Here is a 22,929-nt window from a genome sequence, read left to right as displayed (position 1 = left end):
GATTGAACTAACCTCGTTATCTCTAGCCTGATTCTTGCTTGCATATTTATACCTGCCTCTGGAAATTTCCACTACATGCATCCGATGAAGTGGGTATTCATCCACGAAAGCTCATGCTCCAATACGTCTGTTAGTCTATAAGGTGCCACAGGACTCTTTGCTGCTTTTACAGATCCAGACTAACACGGCTACCCCTCTGATACTTGACTTGTCTGTAAGCCTCATTTAGGACTTGCTCCAAAGACTACTAAAGTCAATGGAAGTCTTTCAAGTGACTTCAAGGCCTTTTGTATCCAGATAGCACAGCTTATGTATTTAGGGCATTTCCCCCTTTATTTCATGCACACAATCCATGAGTGCAATCCTGCTAAGAGCTGTGCTCTCCCTGTGAGTTTCTTCACCCCTCCGAGAAGGACCAGTTGTAGAATTCAAGCAACAGAGCCACCGAAGAGGCTTTTTAAATATGATAATTCAAAACTCCAAACTGCAGGAAGGCCAAGGCTTCCCTTAGTGATGGAAACTCCCATTTTGTTACAGCTGGTGTCACATAGCCCACTTCCTCTGGAAAGCATCCTCAGTCTTGGACTACGCAGAAATGGATCCTGGAGATCTGTAGTGGAAAGAAAGGGTAGGAAAAAGCATGAACATTCAAGCTTCTAACTGGTGGGCATTCGTGGTCCTAGGAGAGAGACAGAATCAAGTAATTTATAGCCTAGCATTTCCTTTTGATCTCTGTATCTCTATTTCTATTTAGAGTTAGTTAATTTACCTAAATATACATGGGGGAGACTGAAGAAGGATTTAATTGGAAATATATGAAATGATTAGATTAAAACACTGTGGAGACCGCTTAAATGCAAAGTTTAGGCAGGCAAAATTCTTTCACTGAAAGGCTTGTTCCTACCTCGCCTTATTATTAATTTCAGTAATTCACCTTAGATATAAGCAGAAGCTGGTTTTAATAGTTTAACTGGCCTGATTCCCTTTTCATAAACAAGTACTGATGATAGTTCTCTGAAGACAGTAACCAAACAGGTGCACTCCAAACCCACCCACTGAGATGAGCTGAGGGGCTGCAGAAACATTTTAAATTACAAACATTACAAAACAATATACAAACCACATAAAATATTGAACAGGCCAAAGTGCTCCTCCGTGCCTGGGGCTTGCAGGATGAGACCCTTCATAACCTCTTTCTCAGGAGGATGCTAATCTCCTTAGTTTATTAGCTACTGAGTTTTATTTGTCTGCCTGCTTGGTGAATGGGATCCACACCATGTGCAGTGGTACTTCTCCATTTTTGGATTTCTAGTTGATGTACTTTGTGGTTAAGATTCCCCAGGCTCTGTTACAGCAATCCAGCAGTGGAAGGTGATCTGCCTTCTTGCAGGGTGAAATTCACCCCAGCACATAATGCATACAGAAGGTCTTGCATACCACATAAGCCCTTAACATAAGGCTCAGTTGGGGCTTAGTTATCTCTCTGCACAGGCGGGGTGGGGAGGGGGGGTGAATGTCATCTTCAGTACAGCACAGTGGTACACTTAACTTCCTCCAGAAAGTGTAAGATGAGCTCACTCCCTTTAGAACCACCTGAACAGAGGTTTGCAGTGAATGACTTGCTTCTGTTCTTCACTTTAGAAATGACGGAACTGTACTGGTATCTGATAGATAATTTTCTGGGATCCCACTACTCTTGTTCCTATTTTTTTTTAATGTATGTTAATAGGAAGACAGATCCATGACCCCCTTCAATAATAATCCTAGTAAATCAGATTGACTCATGCAGTTAATATGAATTTATTTATAAATTAATTTATTAATGTATCTGTACTGTAGTGATACCCAAATACCCCAATCAGAATGAGGGTCCTGTTGTGCTAGGGGCTGCACAAACATATATGACACTGTCCCTATTGCAAGGCGCTTACATTCTAACTTAAGACAAATCAAGTGAGTATAACGAAGGACAGGAGGAAATTAGGAGGCTGGTAACAGTAATAAGTATGTGTTTACACTCTGTGCATTACTTGGGGATTCAAATCACTAATTTTTTTAATAAATACAAATGCAATGCACATTGCCCCTCCGCATAGCTATCTGTAGCTGGTGATAACCTGAGGCATTATGAAAAAAGTGGGTCTTGAGAAGACATTGAAGGAGTGGGCAATTCCTTTATGGATGAATTCAAGGAGAGAGCATGCCCTGCATAAGGGGCAGAGTAGAAGGAATTGCCAAGATGTAGAAGCACACAAGTAGGCAGATGAGACCTGCAGCACTGCCAGTGCAGAGGGGGACTTGAAGATACAAGAGTGGATAAGTATAAAGGGTCTTAAAGCACCTCACAAGAAGCCTGAACTTGGTGAAGCATAAAAGGAGAGCCAGTGGGAGGATCTGCTATTCCTTACCTCACCATCCTTAGTTTGAACACTGGCTGTTTAGACTGCATGCCCTTTGTCAAAGGAATTGTCTTCTGCCTTGTCTATGAAGCACCAAGCACCCTGATGGTGCTGTACAAATAATATATAATAATAGTGCTGCTCTGTAGCCATTTCCACTTAGTGCCATTATCTTGTTTTCTATGTAGTCCCCCAACTGTTTCATACAGTTACATTTGGTTCACATTTAAAAGTAGTAGGCACCGTCCCAATTTTAAAATAAGAGCTTTGTCTTCCCATAGTCCTCTTTCAAATTCCCAGTTCACTTGATCTGCCCCCAAGTCACACAAATGACTTATTAAATGAAAGCAGCATTGATGAACTGTCTCATCTGAAGATATTGAAACATAAGTGATGCTATGCAGTGTAAAAAAAAAAAACCTCCTGAGTTTCCTTCACTTTTGGCTTTTATTGAATAACATACAGTATAATATTGATGTAATTCATGAAGCCATGTCTTAATGTATGAGCATCTCATATGCATTTTTAACATTAAACACGCTCACATGTTTATTTTATTGTTAATGTATTTTGTCATCATGCAAAATATAAAAGGTGCTGATGCTTGGTAGGAGGTCATATTCATTTTTCTTTTGAAGGCTTTTTAAAATCTGCTCTTGTAGAGAGGCCAGACAAGCTCTGCAAACAGTGACTGCTGCAGTAGTAGCAAGAGTCCAGGCACGTACACATGCCAGAAAGAGAGTATCTGTAAATGTTATTACAGGGAGATAGATGTACCATGAAGTTTCAGAACCTGGACAGGCATGTGGAAAGCACCTGTTATAATGCAGCCTACACATTAACAACTTTGTGTGAGGCTCTTTCAGAAGTTTTTTTGCCATAACTCTACGCATGTGGGGAAGGGAGGGGGTCTGGATTAAAGAGGTTGGAATGCAGGTGGTTGGAATGACAGCTCCAAGACCTCTGTTTGAAAGGCCACCTCCACTGTCTATGGCATATGAGATCTCTCAAACAAATAGCGGGAGTGAACTACCTCTGCTAATGTCTTCTGTTGATGAGTAGATGGAATATTAAAAGAGAACTGGATAAAATTATGGAGGTCAAGTTCATTAATGGCTATTAGCCAGGATGGGGTAAGGAATGGGGTCTCTAGACTCTGTCAGAGGGTGGAGATAGATGGCAGGAGAGAGATCACTTGATCATTACCTGTTAGGTTCACTCCCTGTGGGGCACCTGGCATTGGTCACTGTCGGTAGACAGGATACTGGGCTAGATGGACCTTTGGTCTGACCCAGTACGGCCGTTCTTATGTTAATATTCCTGGGGGGGATTTGTCCAGTGGGACAGATCTCAGGCTTGGCACTATGTCCTAGATGCATATATTGTTTTCTCTTTCTTCCACATTGATCTTAAGCCAGTATCCTTTGTAACCAGCTTTTCCTGCAGTCACTGGCAGCTTTGGATTCCACCACACTAGCCCCAAAGTCTCAATTTACCTATTGCTTTGCATAATATATGCTGTACTCAGAATATGTACATTTCTTATTTTCTGACAAAGGGCTTATAAAATAAAAATGAGAAGGGGATTTTGTTATCTAAAAAGATCAGATGTGTCATATAAGCTGTACAGTTGGGCACATGCTGCCATCAAATATTAAAGATGGTATCTTAGGATAAAATGTAGCACATTTTTGTGACTTAAAAACTTCCTACAACAGCAAAAAGGTGTTGGTGGATATTTTAGTTTTTAAAGTAAAGCAGATTTTAAACTACACATGATCACTTGTCTCTAATGCATCTACATCCCAACTCTTTAGCAATGTATATTTAAAAACAAGCAATAAAGCTATTCCCCTAACTTCCATAAATCTTTCACCTTTTTATGATTTTTTTAAACTACTCAACCTCTCTTTATATTTCTTGAATTTTTACAGCCAACAGTTTTGTACGTGGATAAAGTACTAAACAACTGTCATTACAGTCTTATACATGGTGCTCTATGGAAGTATAAATTCAACATTAACATCATACTAAAGAGTAGCTGAATGCATTTTAATAAATGTCCCCGGTGACTTCAGTGTCTAGTATCCAGACAGAATAAAAAATGCTCATACATTACAAGATGTTATGAACCTTTCTATCAAAAGTAATAAACAAACAGACTTCTTGTGTGCTTAGGTTATTGGGTTACATTTTTAAGCAGTACAGTGGAAGACAAATAAGTCCAGGGAGAAGATTATTAGTTGATCCTGTTCAATATTTTCCAGCTGCTAAATGCAGGCATTTAGGATCTGGTCAAAAATTAGACTCTGCTCTCCATATGAATTCATAAAAGTATTGTAATTATGACACACGTTTTTGGCACCCAAAGAGATCATCTGTAAATAAACAGAGATTTACTGATCTGAAGTATTTAATTTCAGTAACAACAACAAGAGGATCTTGCTCAAATCATTAATTAGCCAAAAATCTAGAATTCTTAGCTAATACTTTGCAAATTAATAGTAAATATGCTTTCTACTGTCAGACCCATGTTATGACATAGAGTTTGAGTCAGACTACATCATTTTACAAAGCAATAACTGGAGGCAAGCACACTCGATGTAAGTATAATAAGTACCAATGGAAATGATATCAGGAATCTATATTTACTTCATTAATTTATACCCCAGAAACATTTTGTGTATTGACTTTCCAAACGGAATTCATCAGAAAGTAATTAGCTATTCGGTTTATCTGCATTAAGTAGATAAAATATCATTCTATTGACTATTTTGGATGAGCAGATGTTTTAGTTTTGGCACATCTGTTTGCAGTAAATCCTTTTTCTGTGCAGGAATGATGTTTTATTATAAGATTTTATATAAAATCTTGAATAAATAATTTAACTTGGAGTTTTTCTATTAAGAGGCTTGTTTTCTAATTCAGAGATCCTTGTAAACAACAACCAGAACCTTTTCCCTGTTAGTAGCACAACAGCCAAATATGCCACATGTATCCTTATTTTGCACGTGTGTTAACCAATTGCCTTAGAAAAGTAGCAGCCTTACTAATATCTGGACTTATTTTTCACACAAATAGATACATTTAAAGTCAATAACCATGTCATGTACTGTACTAGTCTTACAACATTTCTGTTGCTACTTATGTCCCTGCTTTTTCCATGTGGGACAGTGTAGCAAGTTATGTTTTTATCTAGTAAATGGCTTTCGACTGTATGGAATAGAAATGGGGGAAGCAAGGGGAATGGGAGAGGGAAGGCAAGGGAAACACCGACCTCTTCCTGCCTGTCTATATATTGCTAACTCATCCTCACCATAGTGTTTAGGCACCAAATACAGGGTTAGATTGAGCACAGAGTAAATGGTTTAAGTGACAGAGCCCCAGGACTAGGACAGGGAGGTATTGTGTCTTATTCCCTGCCTGGGGTCTCCCTTCCTCTGAGGAGGGAAGGAAGTTATTTCACTCCTTTTCCAGCTGCAGCATACTCACCACTTGTACCTGGCCAGCTCCACTTGCTGGTACATGGGAGGGAACAGAGCCATAGGTCCAACAACTCCTGACCCACTCTCCACCCTTTCTTGCCTAGTTACTTGTTAATGACTGTGAGGGGAGGGGACACAGCCCATTTCCCTCCACACATACACAACACTGAAGCCACAATCCAGGCAAAGCTAACGCAGCCCCACGGGATAGTTAGGGCTGCCTTATGCTCCCACATAGCCCAAGGACATATTCTAGCCCATGGTGCCTTTTCTTTTTTTTTTAAAGTTATTCCCTTTCTGGTAGGGGCACTTAGGTACAATGATGGGCCCCTCATGTAAAATTCAGATTGGCTATTTTCCTGTCATAGGACTGAGCCTTTTGGCACTTTGCACGGAGAGCATGCCTGGCAAGGCACATGTTTCCTTCCTTCATTGTGAGTCTTGCTTCCTTTGCCATTGCACATGGCCAGTGGACAACCTGGACAATTGTCTTTTTATCATTTTTATAGTCCATGGATAACTAATTGTTTCCTGGCCATGTTAATGCCTGACAGGTAGCTGAGGGGCTGCTGTTTTTTTCAATGTCCAGCTGCCAACTCTCGTCAGCCAACTAGCTGACTTTATTACCAGCTCAGGCACCTTTTTTATGAATGGAGATAGTCAGGGGCTCTGGAATTTACTTCCCCCAGTGATCCAGCAGAGACCAGGTTTGTTTACTGTTAAGTCACAGTGCAAGGCCGATCTATCTTCCCATCTGTTTGCCTTGGGGGGTCGGGGTTGATTGTGGGTTATGTATATGCATACACAGTGCCATTTATGTGGTAGGAGTCTGTTTCTACTGTTACTGATCAACACATTGGTGTTGGTTTTTTTTAATATTGTGCATGTGCCCAGGGACTATCGTGATGAGCACATATTATGTATTTAAAATACCATTTCAAAAAACGCTATTTCCATTTTTTAAACAGATGCCCTAAATCTTGTAAATTGAGCTCTGCTAATGTATTCAATTGCAAGCTCGGGCATTAAAAGTAAAAACTGTTGGTTGAAAACAGAACCATATGTTGCTTTACAGTGCTATAGTGGTGCAGAGTGCTCACCAATGCAACTGGTTTGACTTTTGAACTGAGTACATGCAATGTTGGCCTCCAGACCGTTCAGAATGAGCCCATTGGTATTAGTGAGTCCATATGCCTACTCTCAGAACTACTGTCTGTGACACTGACTGCCAGCTGTCTTGGTAGTCTGAGCCACATGAAACAGAAGTGATATTTTTGGTCACGTATAAGTATCTGGCTGAATGATTCCATAATGTGGGCTGTGCAGTGTGTCACAGGGCCAGATCATGAAAGCCGTAACAGGTAGACGCATTTCCCGCTTTCACTCTATCTACTTTTGTATTCTGGGCTCCAGTCCTGACCCCAGTGACCAAGCTGTTAACCAGACCGGGCACTGGGTAATTCCTCAGAAAGGGGCCAAGAATTCTCACCCAAGCTATGAAGTAGGAGTAATGCTTGGGCTCTCTGTGATGAGCAACTTCTGACTCAGGTTGGCTTGTGATCCCAGGAGGGTGAGTGGAGACTTAGCTGGATTCGCAGTTAGTGAGACTAATGATACTTAGCTATCTCGCTGTGGCTTTGTGAGCCTTAATTAATTAATTCATGTTTGTAAATCACATTGGAATCCTTTGATGAAAGCTGCTAGAGAAGTGCCAAGTATTATTTTTAAAGCGTTTATGCTCGCCATTACCCTCACTACTGGTCTGCACTGATCCATCTAATATCTAAAAGCACACGCACAGCTAGTAACAGATACTAGTCAAATTGTTCTTCATCGGAAGATGTATGGAAGCTTTCACAAAATTAGTTTCATGGATTACTGCGTGCAGCACTGCAATGAAATATGGTAGAGATAAGTGTCTGGGCTTCTCATTGATTTGGCTGTGGCCAGTGTGATTTTTTTTACATTCAGCACCATGTGCTCTTTCCCATGACAACATTCAGAACAATAATCTGAATTTGTAGGCAGGTTTTGAATTTCCAAATAATTTTAATTAATTCACCCCTTCCATAATTATTTTATTTTTCCACTTCTGGATTTCCAATGGCAGTGTCAGTGATTGAATGTAATTCTTGGAGCCTGGGACAGCAAATGAAGATTTTAATTGATTACCATTATCTGTTATTTTACAGCACTCCAAGTGTGTGTTAATTGATCTCACAGGACAAAAGGAGACATGATCTGTGACTAAGGAACTTACAGACTCTGGGCCTGATCCTGTAATTGGTTCCAAATGGGCAATGCATGAGCGCATGGGCCCACTCACCCAGATCTGATTACAGGATTTGGGCCATAGTTTGTAACCTGCTCGGGCAGGGATCCTATCTCCCTGTGTGCGGTGAGGTACCTAGCACACTCCTGTGTGCTGTGGAATAATAGAAAGCTGGCGACCTACTTTCAGACATAGCACAACAAGGGCAGGTGGGTGAGAAGGTAGTAGAGATGGGCACAGGAATAACTACAGGTTTAATTTGTTACTTAAGCCAGATCTACACTTAAAACTTTTGCTGGTAATGTTGGCTAGGGGTTTACATTTTTATACAGGCAAAAGTCCTGGTGTAGACAATGTTTTACTATCAAAGCATAGCTTATTTCATTCAGGCAATTGGTATAAGCTACAGTGGCAAAAGCACTCTTGCTGGTATAAGTTGGGGCCACCCTGGGCGGGTTTATACTAGACCTGTATATTTATACTGGCTAACCTTTTCTAGTGGAGAGGCCCTGTAGAGAAGCTAGTGTACAGCATGATGCAACAAGGAATTTTAAAAAATAAAAGAAATCAATGTCTCAGGGCTGTAGCACTCCAGTATAGAAACTAACTTTGCCAACGGCAGCGATTCTCCCATCCGTGTAGGTAATTTACCTCCACAAGAGGCAATAGCTAGTAGGCAGAAGAACTCTTCCATCAACCTAGGGCTGTTTACACTAGGAGTTAGGTTGGTTTTACTGTGCCGCTCAAGGGTGTGGATTTTTCACATCCTTGAGCAACGAAGTTGGGTTGACCTAACTTTTGTTGGCTAATTTCTTGTAGGTATCACAGCAGAGGCAGATCTTAGAGAGAGATTTCATTTCTGCTGCCAGAAGTGAATGCACACTTTTTCAGCTTGTTGCATTTTCAATTTAAAACAAAACAGTGCACGTTGCTACAGTATACTGCCACATATGCAGTAAATATCTTAGAAGGTAGGGTGAATTCCATTAACGAAGAATGTGAGATAATTCTGTCTTATTACCTATGTGCAAATGGTATTCTATGTTACAGTAAACATGACACACATATCTGGATCTTGCTAATTGCTTGAGTGAAATTTAACTTCACATGGTAAAAATAATGGAAGGAAATGGATGTACTAAGCACTTTACACCTAATCTTCTTTTCCAAAAGCACAAACATGAGAAAACATGGCATAAACATGTCACTTCAGTTTGTGTCCTAAAAGGAATATTTACCAATCCTCTGAAGTATTCTTTCTCCCTAATCAGCAGAGCTGGTCAAATATTGTTTTCTGATGCAAAATGGCCTTTTGACAAAACAGAAATTTTCTTGTAAAAATGTTTGGGGTTTCGATGAAGAGCTGAAAATCTGAAAAATGAAAAATGTGTTTTTCTTTTTTAACAGAATTTAAATATAATACATTTTTGATCATCTCTATTAGAGCCATGTGTCAGTGCATACATCACCATATTGATCAGGCTGCTATCAAAAATCCCACCGGCCTTGCCTACACACAGAAGTTGTACCACAGTGACTCTACTGATATAGTTAAAGCAACACATTTCCCCCTTCATGTGAATACAATTAAACAGTTATAAACATGCTTATAGCATATTTTTCTAGGGGGAGGGGATGAGCTATATCAGTATTCCATTCTATTCTATATAGGTTCTTATACCACACTCATCACTATAGTATCTAGTACCTTTCTTAGTGTACTAAACAATGTGATTAACATCTGTCATTGTTCTCTCATCCGATCCCCGGGGGAAGAAGCAGTAGAGTGTCTTGTTTTGGTAGGGTAATTTTTTTAAAACATACATGCTATTATGTGTTTTGTTAGACAAGGCAAGGTCAGAGATATGTGCCTTTCACTTGGAGTGGAAGGTGGTGACGTCTAGATAAGGCATCTTTATACTGGTATAATTGCATCCACACTGGGTTGTTGTACCGGTATAATAACTATATCTGTTTCCTTCCCCAACCACAAAGCTTGTGTCCCATTGGTTTTCCTTCCTAATGGCCCCATCCTTCCAATACTTACATTCCTGTATTTCATCAGCCTTTCTGGCCTTGTCTATGTTAGGAAAATTAGCACCCATTTTTTACCAACATGGCAGCTACTCATTTTATCCACGTGTGCACGAGTTAGCATAGAAAAGGCTTGGGTGTTTTCACCACGGTGTCATTACTATTAGGTTATTATTTATTTCTTATTTAGCAATAATTAGTAGTACTAGGCAAAGTAACTCTTCCAACTCTGAGACGGTTTTTCTTCATTGTTTACTTATGATTTTACTGCACTGCAGATATCCATGGTACTTTAATATAATATGTAAGACATGGCCCCAGCCAAAATCAGCTCTGAAATCAGAAAATTCTGATTTTCTTCTCTTTTGAATTTAATTCTAAAGTCAGAAAGGTTCTTGTAATTAGCATCCAAATCAATCTTTTCTCTTTCTTTTCTTTAGCACTCTACTGTTTTATTTTTCTCTCTCGTTTGTATTACTTAAAACTCCCTTTCCTTCTTTCTTCCATTTGCACAGGAATGCATTAGAGAATTGGCACCTCCCTCACCAATCACTCACATAACTCCAGAAGTATGAAGGTCAATTAACACCAAGCCACAGGGGAAAGCTACAATTATCACCTGCCTGTGTGTGCTAACACCAACCCTCTTACAAAGGCCCTTTTAAAAAACATAAGCACATACCACTATTGGAATTCACCGAAGAAGGCACTCAGACAACTGGTTTGTGCACAGAGTGTTAGAGATTAAAGCATTTCTGGGGCTGATTGGATGATCATGCCATGAGAAGCACTTATATCTTTAAGCTGCTGCTTTGGAGAAGCTGGAGATTGGGACATGTGTGGAGGATCTATCTCAAAGAAATAGATGGATTCTCTTTGGCTGCCTCTACAGTAGGCAATTGGTGCTAGATGTGATGGGAGCACAAAACTAGGTAGTTGTGTTGTGATATCTGTGTTAAAAAATGAGTTTATCTTGTCTGCTCTAGCATGCTACTGTTGTTAGCACTAGTGGAAGTGCACTAGTGACAATGTTATTAATCATGTTTATTATAGCAATGCCTAAAGACCAACCAGGAATGGGACCCCATTGTTCTAGGCACCATACAAACACAGAGTAGTATATGGTCCCTGCACACAGAAGCTTACAGTCTGTATAGACAAGACCAACACAGGGCAGGGAAAGGAGTAGAAGACACCAGCAGAGGGAACAATGTTACAGGAGTAAACAATGTTAGCACCACGATTTGGAGGGGGTGGGGGCTGGGTTTAGTTTGGAGGACCTAATTTAAGTGGAAAGAACAAGAAAAGGGCATTGAAGGAAAGTGTGGGGGGGGGGAATAGGGCAGGAAAGAAGAGGGGAAGAAGGAAAGCGGTGGAGTGAAGCTAAGGCAAAGAGACTGAGGGAGAAATAGGGCCTGGGGCATACAACCAAAGAGCACTGGGGAGAGAAATGCAACATAAATCCTAACTGTTGGACTTTCATTTTCTCATCCTAAAGCTGTCATGGAAAAATGTTACCCACTGTATCAGAGGTGAATGGATAGTAATGTAAATAGCAATTGTTACCCATTGTAAGCTGTTAATTTTAAAGCTAGGTTAACACATAACTTTTTTTAATTACTTTTTTTTAAAAAAAAGCTTTGTGGTGGTGGGTGCTGTTTGCTTGCCTTTTTCAGTGGCTATTTGCACTGCAGAAGCAAGCAGAGGGACAGACTGTGATCAGTATAAAAGAACAGGAAAGTAAGAACCGACAAGAGAAGAAACCGATAGCAGGAAAGAGCACTCAAACCATCAGAAAACTGTAATGAGTACAGGATCAAAAATTAATATATATATTTATATATAACAGAGGCAATCCCCTCCCCTCGCAAGGAAAAAAAAACACAAAATTAAATTAAAAACCAAAACCCAGGACACTGAAAAATATTCAAAACTCAGACCATACAAACAAGTAGATGGATTCTGTCACCCTTACTCACATTGGGTACTTATTTTGTGAGCAGCCCTATTGATTTCAACTGATCTCAGTTATTCCAGTTCTCTGTTTTGTAGCAGCCCCTTTAAGCAACGTGCATTGCGCAAATTAATCATACTGGATATATATCTTTTTTCCCTCTATTCTCCTTCCGTCATAGTCACCTTAGATGTTATTGATATTGGGTCAAGTTTTCATTCAAGAAATGATTTTTAAGTTGACAGTGCCCCTTTAACTGGTGGGAAGATGGTTGTGAGAAGATGATCTTGTGGTTAAGGCACTGGACTAGAACTCAAGAGACCAGGTTTCAGTTACTGGCTTTGCTACAGTGACCTTGGGCAAGTCATTTAGTCTCTCTGTACCTCCCATCTGTACCATGAGGAAACCAGAGCGTCCACATCTTACACAGGTATTGTAAAACACTATGGTGTTAGCTGCCATATAAATATCTACAGAGGGCAATCAAACATAGGACATCATAGGCTGGCCTATGGCAATGTTTTACACCAATTTAAGAGCTGTGGAGAGGCTGTCAGGGAACGGAGCAAATGGGGGGAGTAAATGAAAGGGAGATATGCTGGGCAGAGCATAACCAAAGCAAAAAGGCTAAAATGATCATATCTGTAAAGATTTGTCTTCCTTGAAGTTATTTATTTCTGTGCATTGATACCCTTTGATTACAAGGGCTACATGTGTACAGGGGTCCAATCACATGAATCTGATTGTAGGATTGGAGTCCTAGCTTGTCTAAATATCTGGCCCGGTAAAATCTAATCATAATGTACTAAAACTAAAGTCTATACCCCAAGAACAGTATCTGTAGCTCTGAAAAGTTTATGTAGTAGGGTGTCTGGGTGTATTTTTCCAAAGGATGCTGTTTAAATGAATGTTTACAAAGTTGAACAGCGATAGGTACTTCAGTTGGCAGAAGGCTTTAAATACCATTAACTTGCTGTGCAATAACCTTTGTAACTGTCATGTACATCTGTACCAGATACGGACTGGCTACAGAGCTTGCTTATACACACCAGATTGTTCATCAGAGGCTCCTTTAACGCTGTGCCAGGTCTGGCTAAGGTTAGCTTTAAATAAGGTATTTTAATCACAGTGACACCTAGTGACTAAACAGTATAATACAGGTTAGCATTCCATTACATCTCCCCCTTTAAGTTTTAGGTTGCTACCATTTACAATATTTACACTAGCACACTGTCTTTGAGTTCAGTATGGAACAGTCTGGTAAGTGTCTCCAAATGAATCCTACTTGTTTTCTAATTACACAATCTAAACACATAATAACTTGGTCATCTGACTGTCCATGAGTTGCAACCACCACTGGCTGTGGTAGGTTTGGAATCCTTGTGTCTTCTTCCTCTTGTTCTGCATCTGCCATCTGTGGAGTTTGCTCTGTGGATTTTTCTTTCTGAGGAACAAACTATAACTGTCGATGGCTTCTGTTCAACTCTCCACTGTTGGTCTCGATAGCATGTGATCTGGGTGCTGAAATTATTTTTTCTTTGTGGCAGCTGGAGTGGTCCCTCCCTGGTCTCCATCCAATTTGGCATGAACATAGTCACCAGCCAGGTTCTAGACCCAGCAGTTCTCTGAGTGAAATCTGTTGTAAAAATATTCATAAGCTTTTTCAGCCTTTTTCTCTGATTTGGCTACTCTCTTCATGTCTGCCCACTTTGGAGGAGATCCTTTACCAAAGTTGGAATGGTATTTCTGAGTTGTCTTCTCACCAGGAGTTGTGCTGGACTGTATCTAGTAGCTGCTGATGGTGTTGATCTGTCAATCAGAAGAGCAAGAAATGGAACTTCCAGCTGATTTTCTTGGCATGCTGTACAGTTCTCTTAGCATCTCCAGTCACTTGTGGATAATATGGGTTGCTAGCAATATGATCAAAATTATATTTTGTTCAGAATGACTTAAAGGCTGCTGCAGTGAATTGTGATCTGTTGTCCATCACTAGTTGTTCTGAAATACCAAAGTGAACAAATGTGCACTTCAGTTTCTTGATAACTCCGTGACAAGTTATGTCTTTCAAGTACATTATTTATAGACCTGGAAAAATAATCCATGATGTCCAGGTGATGGTGTTTTCTAAATTCACATACATTTGTAGTTAGTTTCTTCCAAGGGGTGTTTGTGCACTATATGTCTCAGCGTTGTCTCTTAAGCTGATTTCTACTGGATCTCCTTTTGAAAGTCCGATATCATCAAATCCTCAATTGAGTTCTTTCACCTTTCTCACTAGGCCCATCAGGGCTGCCAAACTGCAGCTGAGAAGGTTGTTGGTCTTTGATCCTTTGATCACTTGCATTTTAAATGCATATCTTTTGTCTTTGTAAGCTGTTTCTGTGGTGAACTGACCCATGCAGTTCAGAATACCTCTTGGGTTGGTCAGAGCTGGGTCAGGTGATTTAAGCTCTGGGAGGGATTGTAAATCCCTTCTGAGATGACTGTGATGTCAGCTTCTGAGTCAATTTTAAAGCCAATAAGGTTTCAATCTCCAGGCAGGTTCTATGTCATCACAAATGTTAGATTCCAGAAACAATGGCTCTTGATTGTCTATAGTATGAATCAACTCCCTTACTGATTTGGTGTGGCAAACAGCTGCAAAATGTCCATTTTCAGGCATGTATTACACTGTGTGTCTCTGGATGCGTATGTATCAACTCTTGGGATATGACTTTTTCCACACCTTGTAGGCTGGAGTTTGTCCATCGAAGGCCAGGTCTACACTACCATTTACTTCAGTATAACTTTAGGTCGCTCAGGAGGGTGAATAATCCACTCCCCTTCCCCCGAGCAACATAAATTACACAGACCTAAGCACAGGGGTGGACAGCTCTCTGCTGGTGGTAGAGCATTCTCCCGTTAACATAGAGCGTCTTCACCAGATGCACTACAGTGCCGCGGCTGCATCAGTGCAGCTGTGTTGATGTAGCGCTTCTAGTGTGGACTATCCTTTAGCCTGGGAGTTCTCTTTCCTTGCCTCCAGGGTTTTATAATGATGATTTTAGCACTCCAGTGTTTGTTTATATCTTCTAAGCTACTTTCAGGATTTTCAAGGGGTTCCTGCTTTTTGTTCTGTTGTTTGATTAATTCTGACTGATTTGCTATCTGCATAACTGTGGTCAGGGTTAAATCTCTTTTCAGCTGTAGCTGTTTTATCTGTTAACCCAGTCACCAGCCTGTCTCTGATATTTTCATGTTGTGCATTCCCAAAATCACAGTTTTCAGCCAATATATGCTGAGCTCTTATAAAACATTCAACATTTTCCCCTCGTTCTTGAATTTTCTGGTGAAAACATGCTCTTTCTAAACCACATTTCTCTGGGGTATAAAGTATGTATCAAACATAACCAGAACCATTTCATAGTCATCTTTGTGATTGTCTTCAGTAGAGTCACAGGATTTAAAGATATGTTTTTCTTTGTTCTCCATAGCATAAATTAAAGATGATACCTGCATATCTCCAGTTTCTTTGTGGAATTTGTTTGCTATTGTTAATCTTGTTTCCAGTTTGTCAATTGTGAAGGTTTGTCAAAGCTGAAGTTCTCTGGTGCATTGAAGAGTGACATGTTGATGAGATCCTGCAACCTTTGTTGCTTTGTTCCTTCTCTTTGGAACCTTCGTTACTGTTTCTGCTCTGAATCCCAGTTGACACTATGCCATGTACTTCTGTACCAGATATGGACTGTTCATCCTAAGATCATGTAATACTTTGCCAGGTTTGGCTAAGGTTAGATTTAAATAAGGTATTTTATTCACAGTGCCACCTAGTGGCTAAATAGTTTAGCATTCCATTACAGTAATAGATCTGATGCTTCCTTACTGGGAGAGATTGAAGGCAAAGCAGGCAAATTCTAAAATAAATTTACAAACTGTCTATAGTATTTATATAATTGGGATATTCAGCTACAGTTTCAGAATCAATTGAAGTCTACTGATCAAAGTGTTTTGACTATATTCAGTGGTGACCTAAATGAGATAAGAATGGCCATTTAGTTTCCAGATATCTTTAAAATATACTTAAAAGTAATATAACTTGACAAGAACTGTGATAACATTTTCCATTCACAGAAAATATCAACATGTAAATATTTAATACACTCACAGTAAATGTAAATGCAGTAAATTTTCAGCAGAAAATGAGGCAAAGAATTTCCCAAAGCAACGTAGTAGTGACGGGGTTTTGTTTTAATTTTTGATGAATATTTGTTCTTTAGAGGATTACATAACTGGTATCACAAAAATCCAAAGGCCTCTCTTTCTCCTTAATCAATGATAACTTAAGTGAAGGCCTCTAGCTTTCATGTTAATTCAGAGATAAGCCTGACTGACTTTTATAGTGAACTAATATTGGGACTTTATGATAAGAGCTAACATGTGAACTGAGAACCCTAAACTCATTTCATTAGACAAATCCAGCTCTACTCTACATATGGATGCAGAGAAGAAAGACAAATGGTTTATCCTCTAAGCCACCCAGCATCCTGTTCTTGATATTTCAGTAACATATGCTAACATATGCTTTCCTCTAGAACTTCAAAAACATGCTTTTAGCAGCAATGAAAATAGTACCATACATCCAATTCAACTTTAAACCTCATAGTTTACCTCTAATACCATTACCTCATGTACAGAAGAAAATGTAAGTCTAAAATATGCTGGTGATTATAACCTTTCTTCCTGACAGACATTGTAATATAAATGCACATAAATTGAATTTCTTCTTTAAAGAAATTTGAATACCTTTAGAGCATTTTAGCAAATCATCTCCAGCCTTTATGGCACAACTTCAATGGACTGTGGAAAAGTGATCTCCCTATGGCATGACTTCTGCAATAGAAGGATATAGCAAGGCAAAGACATGCCAAGAAAAATAGAATGTACTTTATTGATATTCAAAATTTATTTTATTAAACTTGCATAAAAGACTGAAAAACTGGAAGCTGGTTTTATTAGAAAAGGCATTCAAATATTAACTCTGCAAATGCTGGTTGTGTTGCTCAGCTGGAAAAAAAATAATTGAAGATTTACAGCTTTAACATTTTGACTTTGCTCTCCAGGATAATTGTTTGATTCCTTGTGTTAACCATTAAATCAGAAACTGTTAGAATGGGTAAGTAGTTGGTAGGAGGTCCTGATGCATCAGATAAGAATTCTTCAGAAGGGTTCTCCATAAAGGGGGAAATGGAAGATATTTGAGCAGTCTTGTGCTAATTAGCAAATATGCTAATTGGTGGATAATGGCCATATTTGAGGACTCCATTTCTAAGGGAATTTATGGCAGCATTCCTGCGTACTATCGGCTGTCAGTGTTTATCTTAAAATAGGTTTGGGAAATAGAGAGCCAAAAAAGGAGAATTTTTCATATTGGCAAATACTAACATTTCTATAATATATTGAAGGATAAACTAGCTGAAGTTTTGTGGGTGTTTTGTTAAATAGAGGACAGCCAAATTTGCGCTAAATTAGTTGGCTCCGTTTTATGTGACTCAAAATAAGACAGGTGCTTACTTTAGCAAGGTGAGCTGCTTCGGTGCATTAAAGATTTCTACCTCATTCTGCATAATGCAATGTGTATAATTTATAGTAATCTTGGGGACCAAAAGAACTGCTCATTGAGGTAGACTTGTCACATGATCTATTTTAAGATGATCTACTGCCAGGTAAATTCATGGGTTTCAAAAGTTACCTCAGTGGTGAAATATTGCGCTTGGCCTTCGGCTTCACATATGCTACAAAGTTTCCAACTTTAGGACTTTAGAAACTGGTAAGTGCTGTAACTCGTCAATAAATTTGATATATATGTGTGTATCAACAGAGCCCCACTGCAGCCATTACAGTTAATGGTCTGTATGTATTTCCATTTCTACTACCACCTCCTATTTTCAGGGCTTTATAACTCATGCGTAAGCATTTCCTCATGACTGCAACTTGGTATGCAGCATAAGCCAATGAACCTTTTCTTTAAAATAAAATCTGTTTTGATGTGAAGTTTACAGCTTTGGGGGCATTTTTTATAATCCTAAGAAATCGATAAATAATTTTTAGAAATAAAGACTTCAAATTTTTGTCAAGATGGTAATTCATATAGACTAAGAATTTATATTGAGCTGACTGGAGGTGTTACACCATATAGTACTTCTCTGGCAGGGGCGGCTCCAGGCCCCAGCACGCCAAGTGCGTGCTTGGGGCGGCACGCCGCGGGGGGCGCTCTGCCGGTCGCCGGTAGGGTGGCAAGTGGCTCTGGTGGACCTCCCGCAGGTGTGCCTGTGGGAGGTCCACCAAAGCCGCGGGACCAGCGGACCCTCCGCAGGCATGCCTGCGGGAGGTCCCCCAGAGCCGCCTGCCGCCCTACCGGCGACCGGCAGTGCCCCCACCCCCCCCCGTGGCACGCTGCCCTGCTTGGGGCGGCTAAATGTCTAGAGCCGCCCTTGTTCTCTGGTGCCTTTTTCAGTTGCTGCAGGATTTAAGTGTTCATTTTTTAAAATGTTTTTTAAAAGTTACAATTCTATCCTTTCTGGTTAGGTGAATTTTTCAATGCATGAGTGACTTAATCCTATTTTCAAAAGTGTCAGAGCGCTTAAGAGCCTAAGTCTCAGTGAAAATCAGTGGGATTCAATGGGAGTAAAGCACTTAAATACCTTTGAGGATTTGGGCCTAGGTTTCTAGGGGCTAGATTTTTAAAAGTATTTAGGTGCCTGAAGATGCATATTGGCCCCTAGTATGATTTTCAAAAGCATCTAAGCGAGCACAAAGCACAGCTATGCAAGTTGTGTCCTTGCAGAATGATTTGCCCCGTGGTGCCAATTTCAGACAGACAATCTGTTTACCACTGTGGTTGAAAAACAAATATCCACACTTCATTGGTCAGGACCTAATGTTAATTGTACTCCGATGAGGCAGAATAGCCATCCAGGCAATAGAGGGAACACAAGCTACCTACAACTGGGCTCATACATACGCTGATGCCGATATACTGAGGAAGTACGTGCAGCGCTCATTTGATGAAAAGGGAAATATTAACATTTTTGAAATGGAGAAAGGGTATTTTCATTCTTTCTAGAATGTATTAGAAAAAAACTAGAGTAAAAACCAAAATATTAAAAACAATTAAATACAGTGTTGCCAGATAATATGATTGTTGATGTTTTCTTAAGCCCTAGCTCCTGGAATGCTGGGATGATGGGAGAGAGTTAATTAAAAGAAAGTAGGTTCCTAGTCCTCACAACCTTGAAGAAGAGTTTGAAAATATAAACCCTAAAGACGCCAAAACCAGAAAGTAAATAAAAATCCCCCTCAAATTTATTGTTTATAACATTTCATGTTTTTTTCAGTCAATCTCATGATTTTGGAGGCCTGACTCATAATTTTTGAATGCTTGGGATTGGCAATACTGTCAATAGTAAACTCTGGTGAGTCATTTTAAGAACAATTGCCTGCAAAATCACACACTTTAAGGTCATCTATTACTGGAAGAACTGGGTGGATTAACCTCCAGAACTAATTAAAATTGTTGTGCTTTTAGTTGCTGTTTGTTTCTTTTTTTAAATGTAAAATATATAGTATCAAAATAAAAAACTCCCTGAGCACAGAACCCCCATAAAGATGTTCAGCTGGAGATAATTTTTAATCACCATTCTAAGCTATGAAACTAGGGTATACAATAGAAATGCTGACAAAATTTTAACTGTGCTGTAGTACAATAGTTATGTAAATACAGTACATAATGTACTTAATATGTTAATCTCTGAAATCTCAAGAAGCAGAATCTTACTGGAGCAGAACTCTGCTGTGGCATATCAGCCTAGTGTTTACAAAAAAGGGGGGAAAGAATGCAGAGCCTACTAGTGTAAGCTGGTTCTTCTGGTTAACGGCACTGGCATTTTGGGAAGAGGCAAACAGCACTTCTTAATTTTCACTTCAACCACTGGCTGGTTTTTTACATATGTACTGCCAGTTGTGCTTGATTTTTGCCATGTATTCCGATGATTTATTTTTGTTTGACAATAATGTAAAATACAAACCATCTGATGCTAGGGTTTAGCTCCATTACACTGGGAACCACAAACCTATGCCATGTTGCTTTTCCATTTTATAGTGCTTGTTTCAATCTTACTGGCATAATTGCTCAGACTTTTTTCCTCTTTTGGATTAAATGATGGTTTGGGCCACAATTTTGTGCCAGGAAACTGAACTTTCTGACTCACATCTCTAAGTTGTACAGGGCTATTAATATAATATTAAAATGTCTGATCTGCAAACACAGTGATGTGCTCAAAACGTGCTTGACATAATATGCCCAATTTGCCTGTGCTGTTACATACATGCATATGGCCAATGACAGTCATTTGCAGGCTCAGTTACCCAATCTGCACACAAAAATCAGGAGTTAAATCGTGTGTAAATTTTGCACAAGTAATTGCATAAATAACATGTTTAAAATCAGGCCATATATATGTGTGTGTGTGTGTGTAGTGGATTGTGGAAAGAATTCAACATTATGTTTTAAACAGAAGCCATGCTGCAATCTTAACTATGAAGGCTGAGATCCTCAAAGGTATTTGAACATCTAATACCCGTTGAGGAACTGGGCCTAGGTGACCATCCATAATGTAATAGTCCCTTCTGCAGATCCTAGCAAGGAGAGAACCCTGTAGGCGTCTATCATTTGAGTTAGAGAAGTAAAAAAAAAAAAGTTAGTTTCCTGTATCCAGATTTGTAAAGCCTGATAAATTCCTTTTACAAGCCAGTCACACATTTTATCCCACACTATCCTTAATATATAACATCTATCTTAAGTCATGCATAACAGCTGCTTCTGACTCTATTGTGTGTAGCACTAATAAGTCACAATGGATCATAAAGAGTTTCTTATACAAGAGAAGTGGACTTAGATCTCCAAAACATATGGTACATAATAGAAGAAATGCATAGGTCTTTTGGAAAGAATTTACCACCAGGTTTAAATTGTTGTTAAATAAGCACAACCATGTTAATACAGCTCCCTTCAAAACAGAGAAAAAGTCAGTAGGGTCTATTTTTCCATTCAACCTGTTAGGGATTTACACAGGTATTTCCCATTAATGTTAAAGCCTCTCTCTGCAGCAAAGAGAGAGAGCCAGCAAGAAACAAAACAACAGCTAAACCTCTGTTTTCACCAAATGGAAGAAGGAGCAAATCAGAAGGGTACAAGTGTTTCAAGTTTCTAAGATGCAGTTAGCATTCGTGGGCTGTTTGAATATGATGTTTAATCACAACTCATCTCATATTTGTCTCTTTGGAAACTAATAAGCTGGATAAAAGATTGGGGGGAAATGAAGCAAACCTGGGTATTTTAAACGTGTGAGATTTCTGAAGGGAATACTTAACAGCTGAAGCAGTTCAGCAGAAGGCTACTTTTAACCAGCTGTTATGGACCGGTGTGTCTGGGAGGAGGAGACGGAGACCTGTTGCTCTCTCACTCTGGAGAATTGTATGAGCTGCTTCAATTATACTGTGATGCATTTTGGCTAGTTCACTAAGAAAGAGTGGAATTGAAAGGGAATGTTTCCTTAACTACAAGGTATTAATATCCTGTTTAATTTTTGCTTTCTGTTACTGTGAACCCTTTTCCTTTAACATACAGTGTCAGCTCGGCAAGGATTTTCTGACAGTATCAAAGGAGGATTTAACTCTGAAATGCTGCCACGAAAATCTCTCTCTCTCTCTAGTGTAGTCTTTCAAAAAGAAGCATTATGTGTCAGTAGAAGACAGTTACTGAGTGAATAAGAATGAACCCCTGGGGCTGGCCAGCTACTGCTGCTGATAGGGGCATAAAGAGTCACACTTTGCCCTTGGTTACACAGTTGTAAGCCTGGAGTTACTCTATTAAGTCAATGGAGTTATTCTTGATTTCCTCTGACTGACCGTCTGGAAGAATGTGGGTGGGAAATTATCACTGTTTACTAGCAGAAAACAGATGGAATGAAAACAAACTGCATGAAACTGAATCATTTCCAGGTAAGACGATAAATCAAAGATCATTAGTACGGGCTGGATCCTGCAAACTCTTATTCATGCGAGCAACCCTTAGTCCTATGAGTAGACTCAGTGATTTCCACAATACTACTTGTGTGTGAGAAACGAATACTTATGTGAGCAAAGACAGAAAGGTCCTGGCCCCAGGTTCATTCAGTGATAGCCTGCGGCTGCATAATCCTCTTGCACTAAGGTAAATTGAGATAATAACCCACTGGGGGAAAGGAGACACTGATTTCATAAAAGGGAAATGCTTCTTTAAACCATACATATATACTACTTTACATCAGAAGATGGAGAAGTCCAGGATTAGAGAGTCAGATTTCTTTTGTAGGAATCACCAAATACTGTATTAATTTGAAGAGGCTGATATTTTTTTTTACCGTTCATTTCATTTTGATTTTCCTGATTTAGTTAAACAAGGTCGTTACAGGTTTGTTTGTCAATGCTGTAGGCATTTTTCACACATTTAAACTATCCTATCCTAAAATGAGTAGGAGACTCTATGGTTCATATGGCCCATCCATTTCCCCTGCACTTAGATGAAGCAGAGAGTGGGGTTTGGCCACTGTCAATAGGAATGTGAAATAAGAAAAGACTTTCTTGGCTTTAGATTATTCAGAAAACCATTGAAAAGATTCCTTAGATTGATTGAATTAGAGATGAGTTTAAAACAGAAAGTTCAGATCCAGAGCTTGATTTCCCCAAAGTCTGGTATGTTCAGAGTTT

General features: G+C 39.4%; 1 long non-coding RNA gene across 2 annotated transcripts in view; it reads left to right on the top strand.

Annotated features, from left to right (window-relative positions):
• The first annotated feature begins 21,599 nt into the window (after positions 1-21,599).
• Positions 21,600-22,929, top strand: part of LOC120384703 — a 29,392-nt gene continuing 28,062 nt past the window's right edge. For both annotated transcript variants that reach the window (XR_005589044.1, XR_005589043.1), the window contains exon 1: positions 21,600-21,745. This is a non-coding gene — a long non-coding RNA (uncharacterized LOC120384703). The remainder of the gene's footprint in view (positions 21,746-22,929) is intronic.

This window comes from Mauremys reevesii, linkage group 16 (assembly GCF_016161935.1).
Source record: "Mauremys reevesii isolate NIE-2019 linkage group 16, ASM1616193v1, whole genome shotgun sequence".
NCBI lineage: Eukaryota > Metazoa > Chordata > Testudines > Geoemydidae > Mauremys > Mauremys reevesii.
This window is presented reverse-complemented; position numbering and strand designations above follow the sequence as displayed.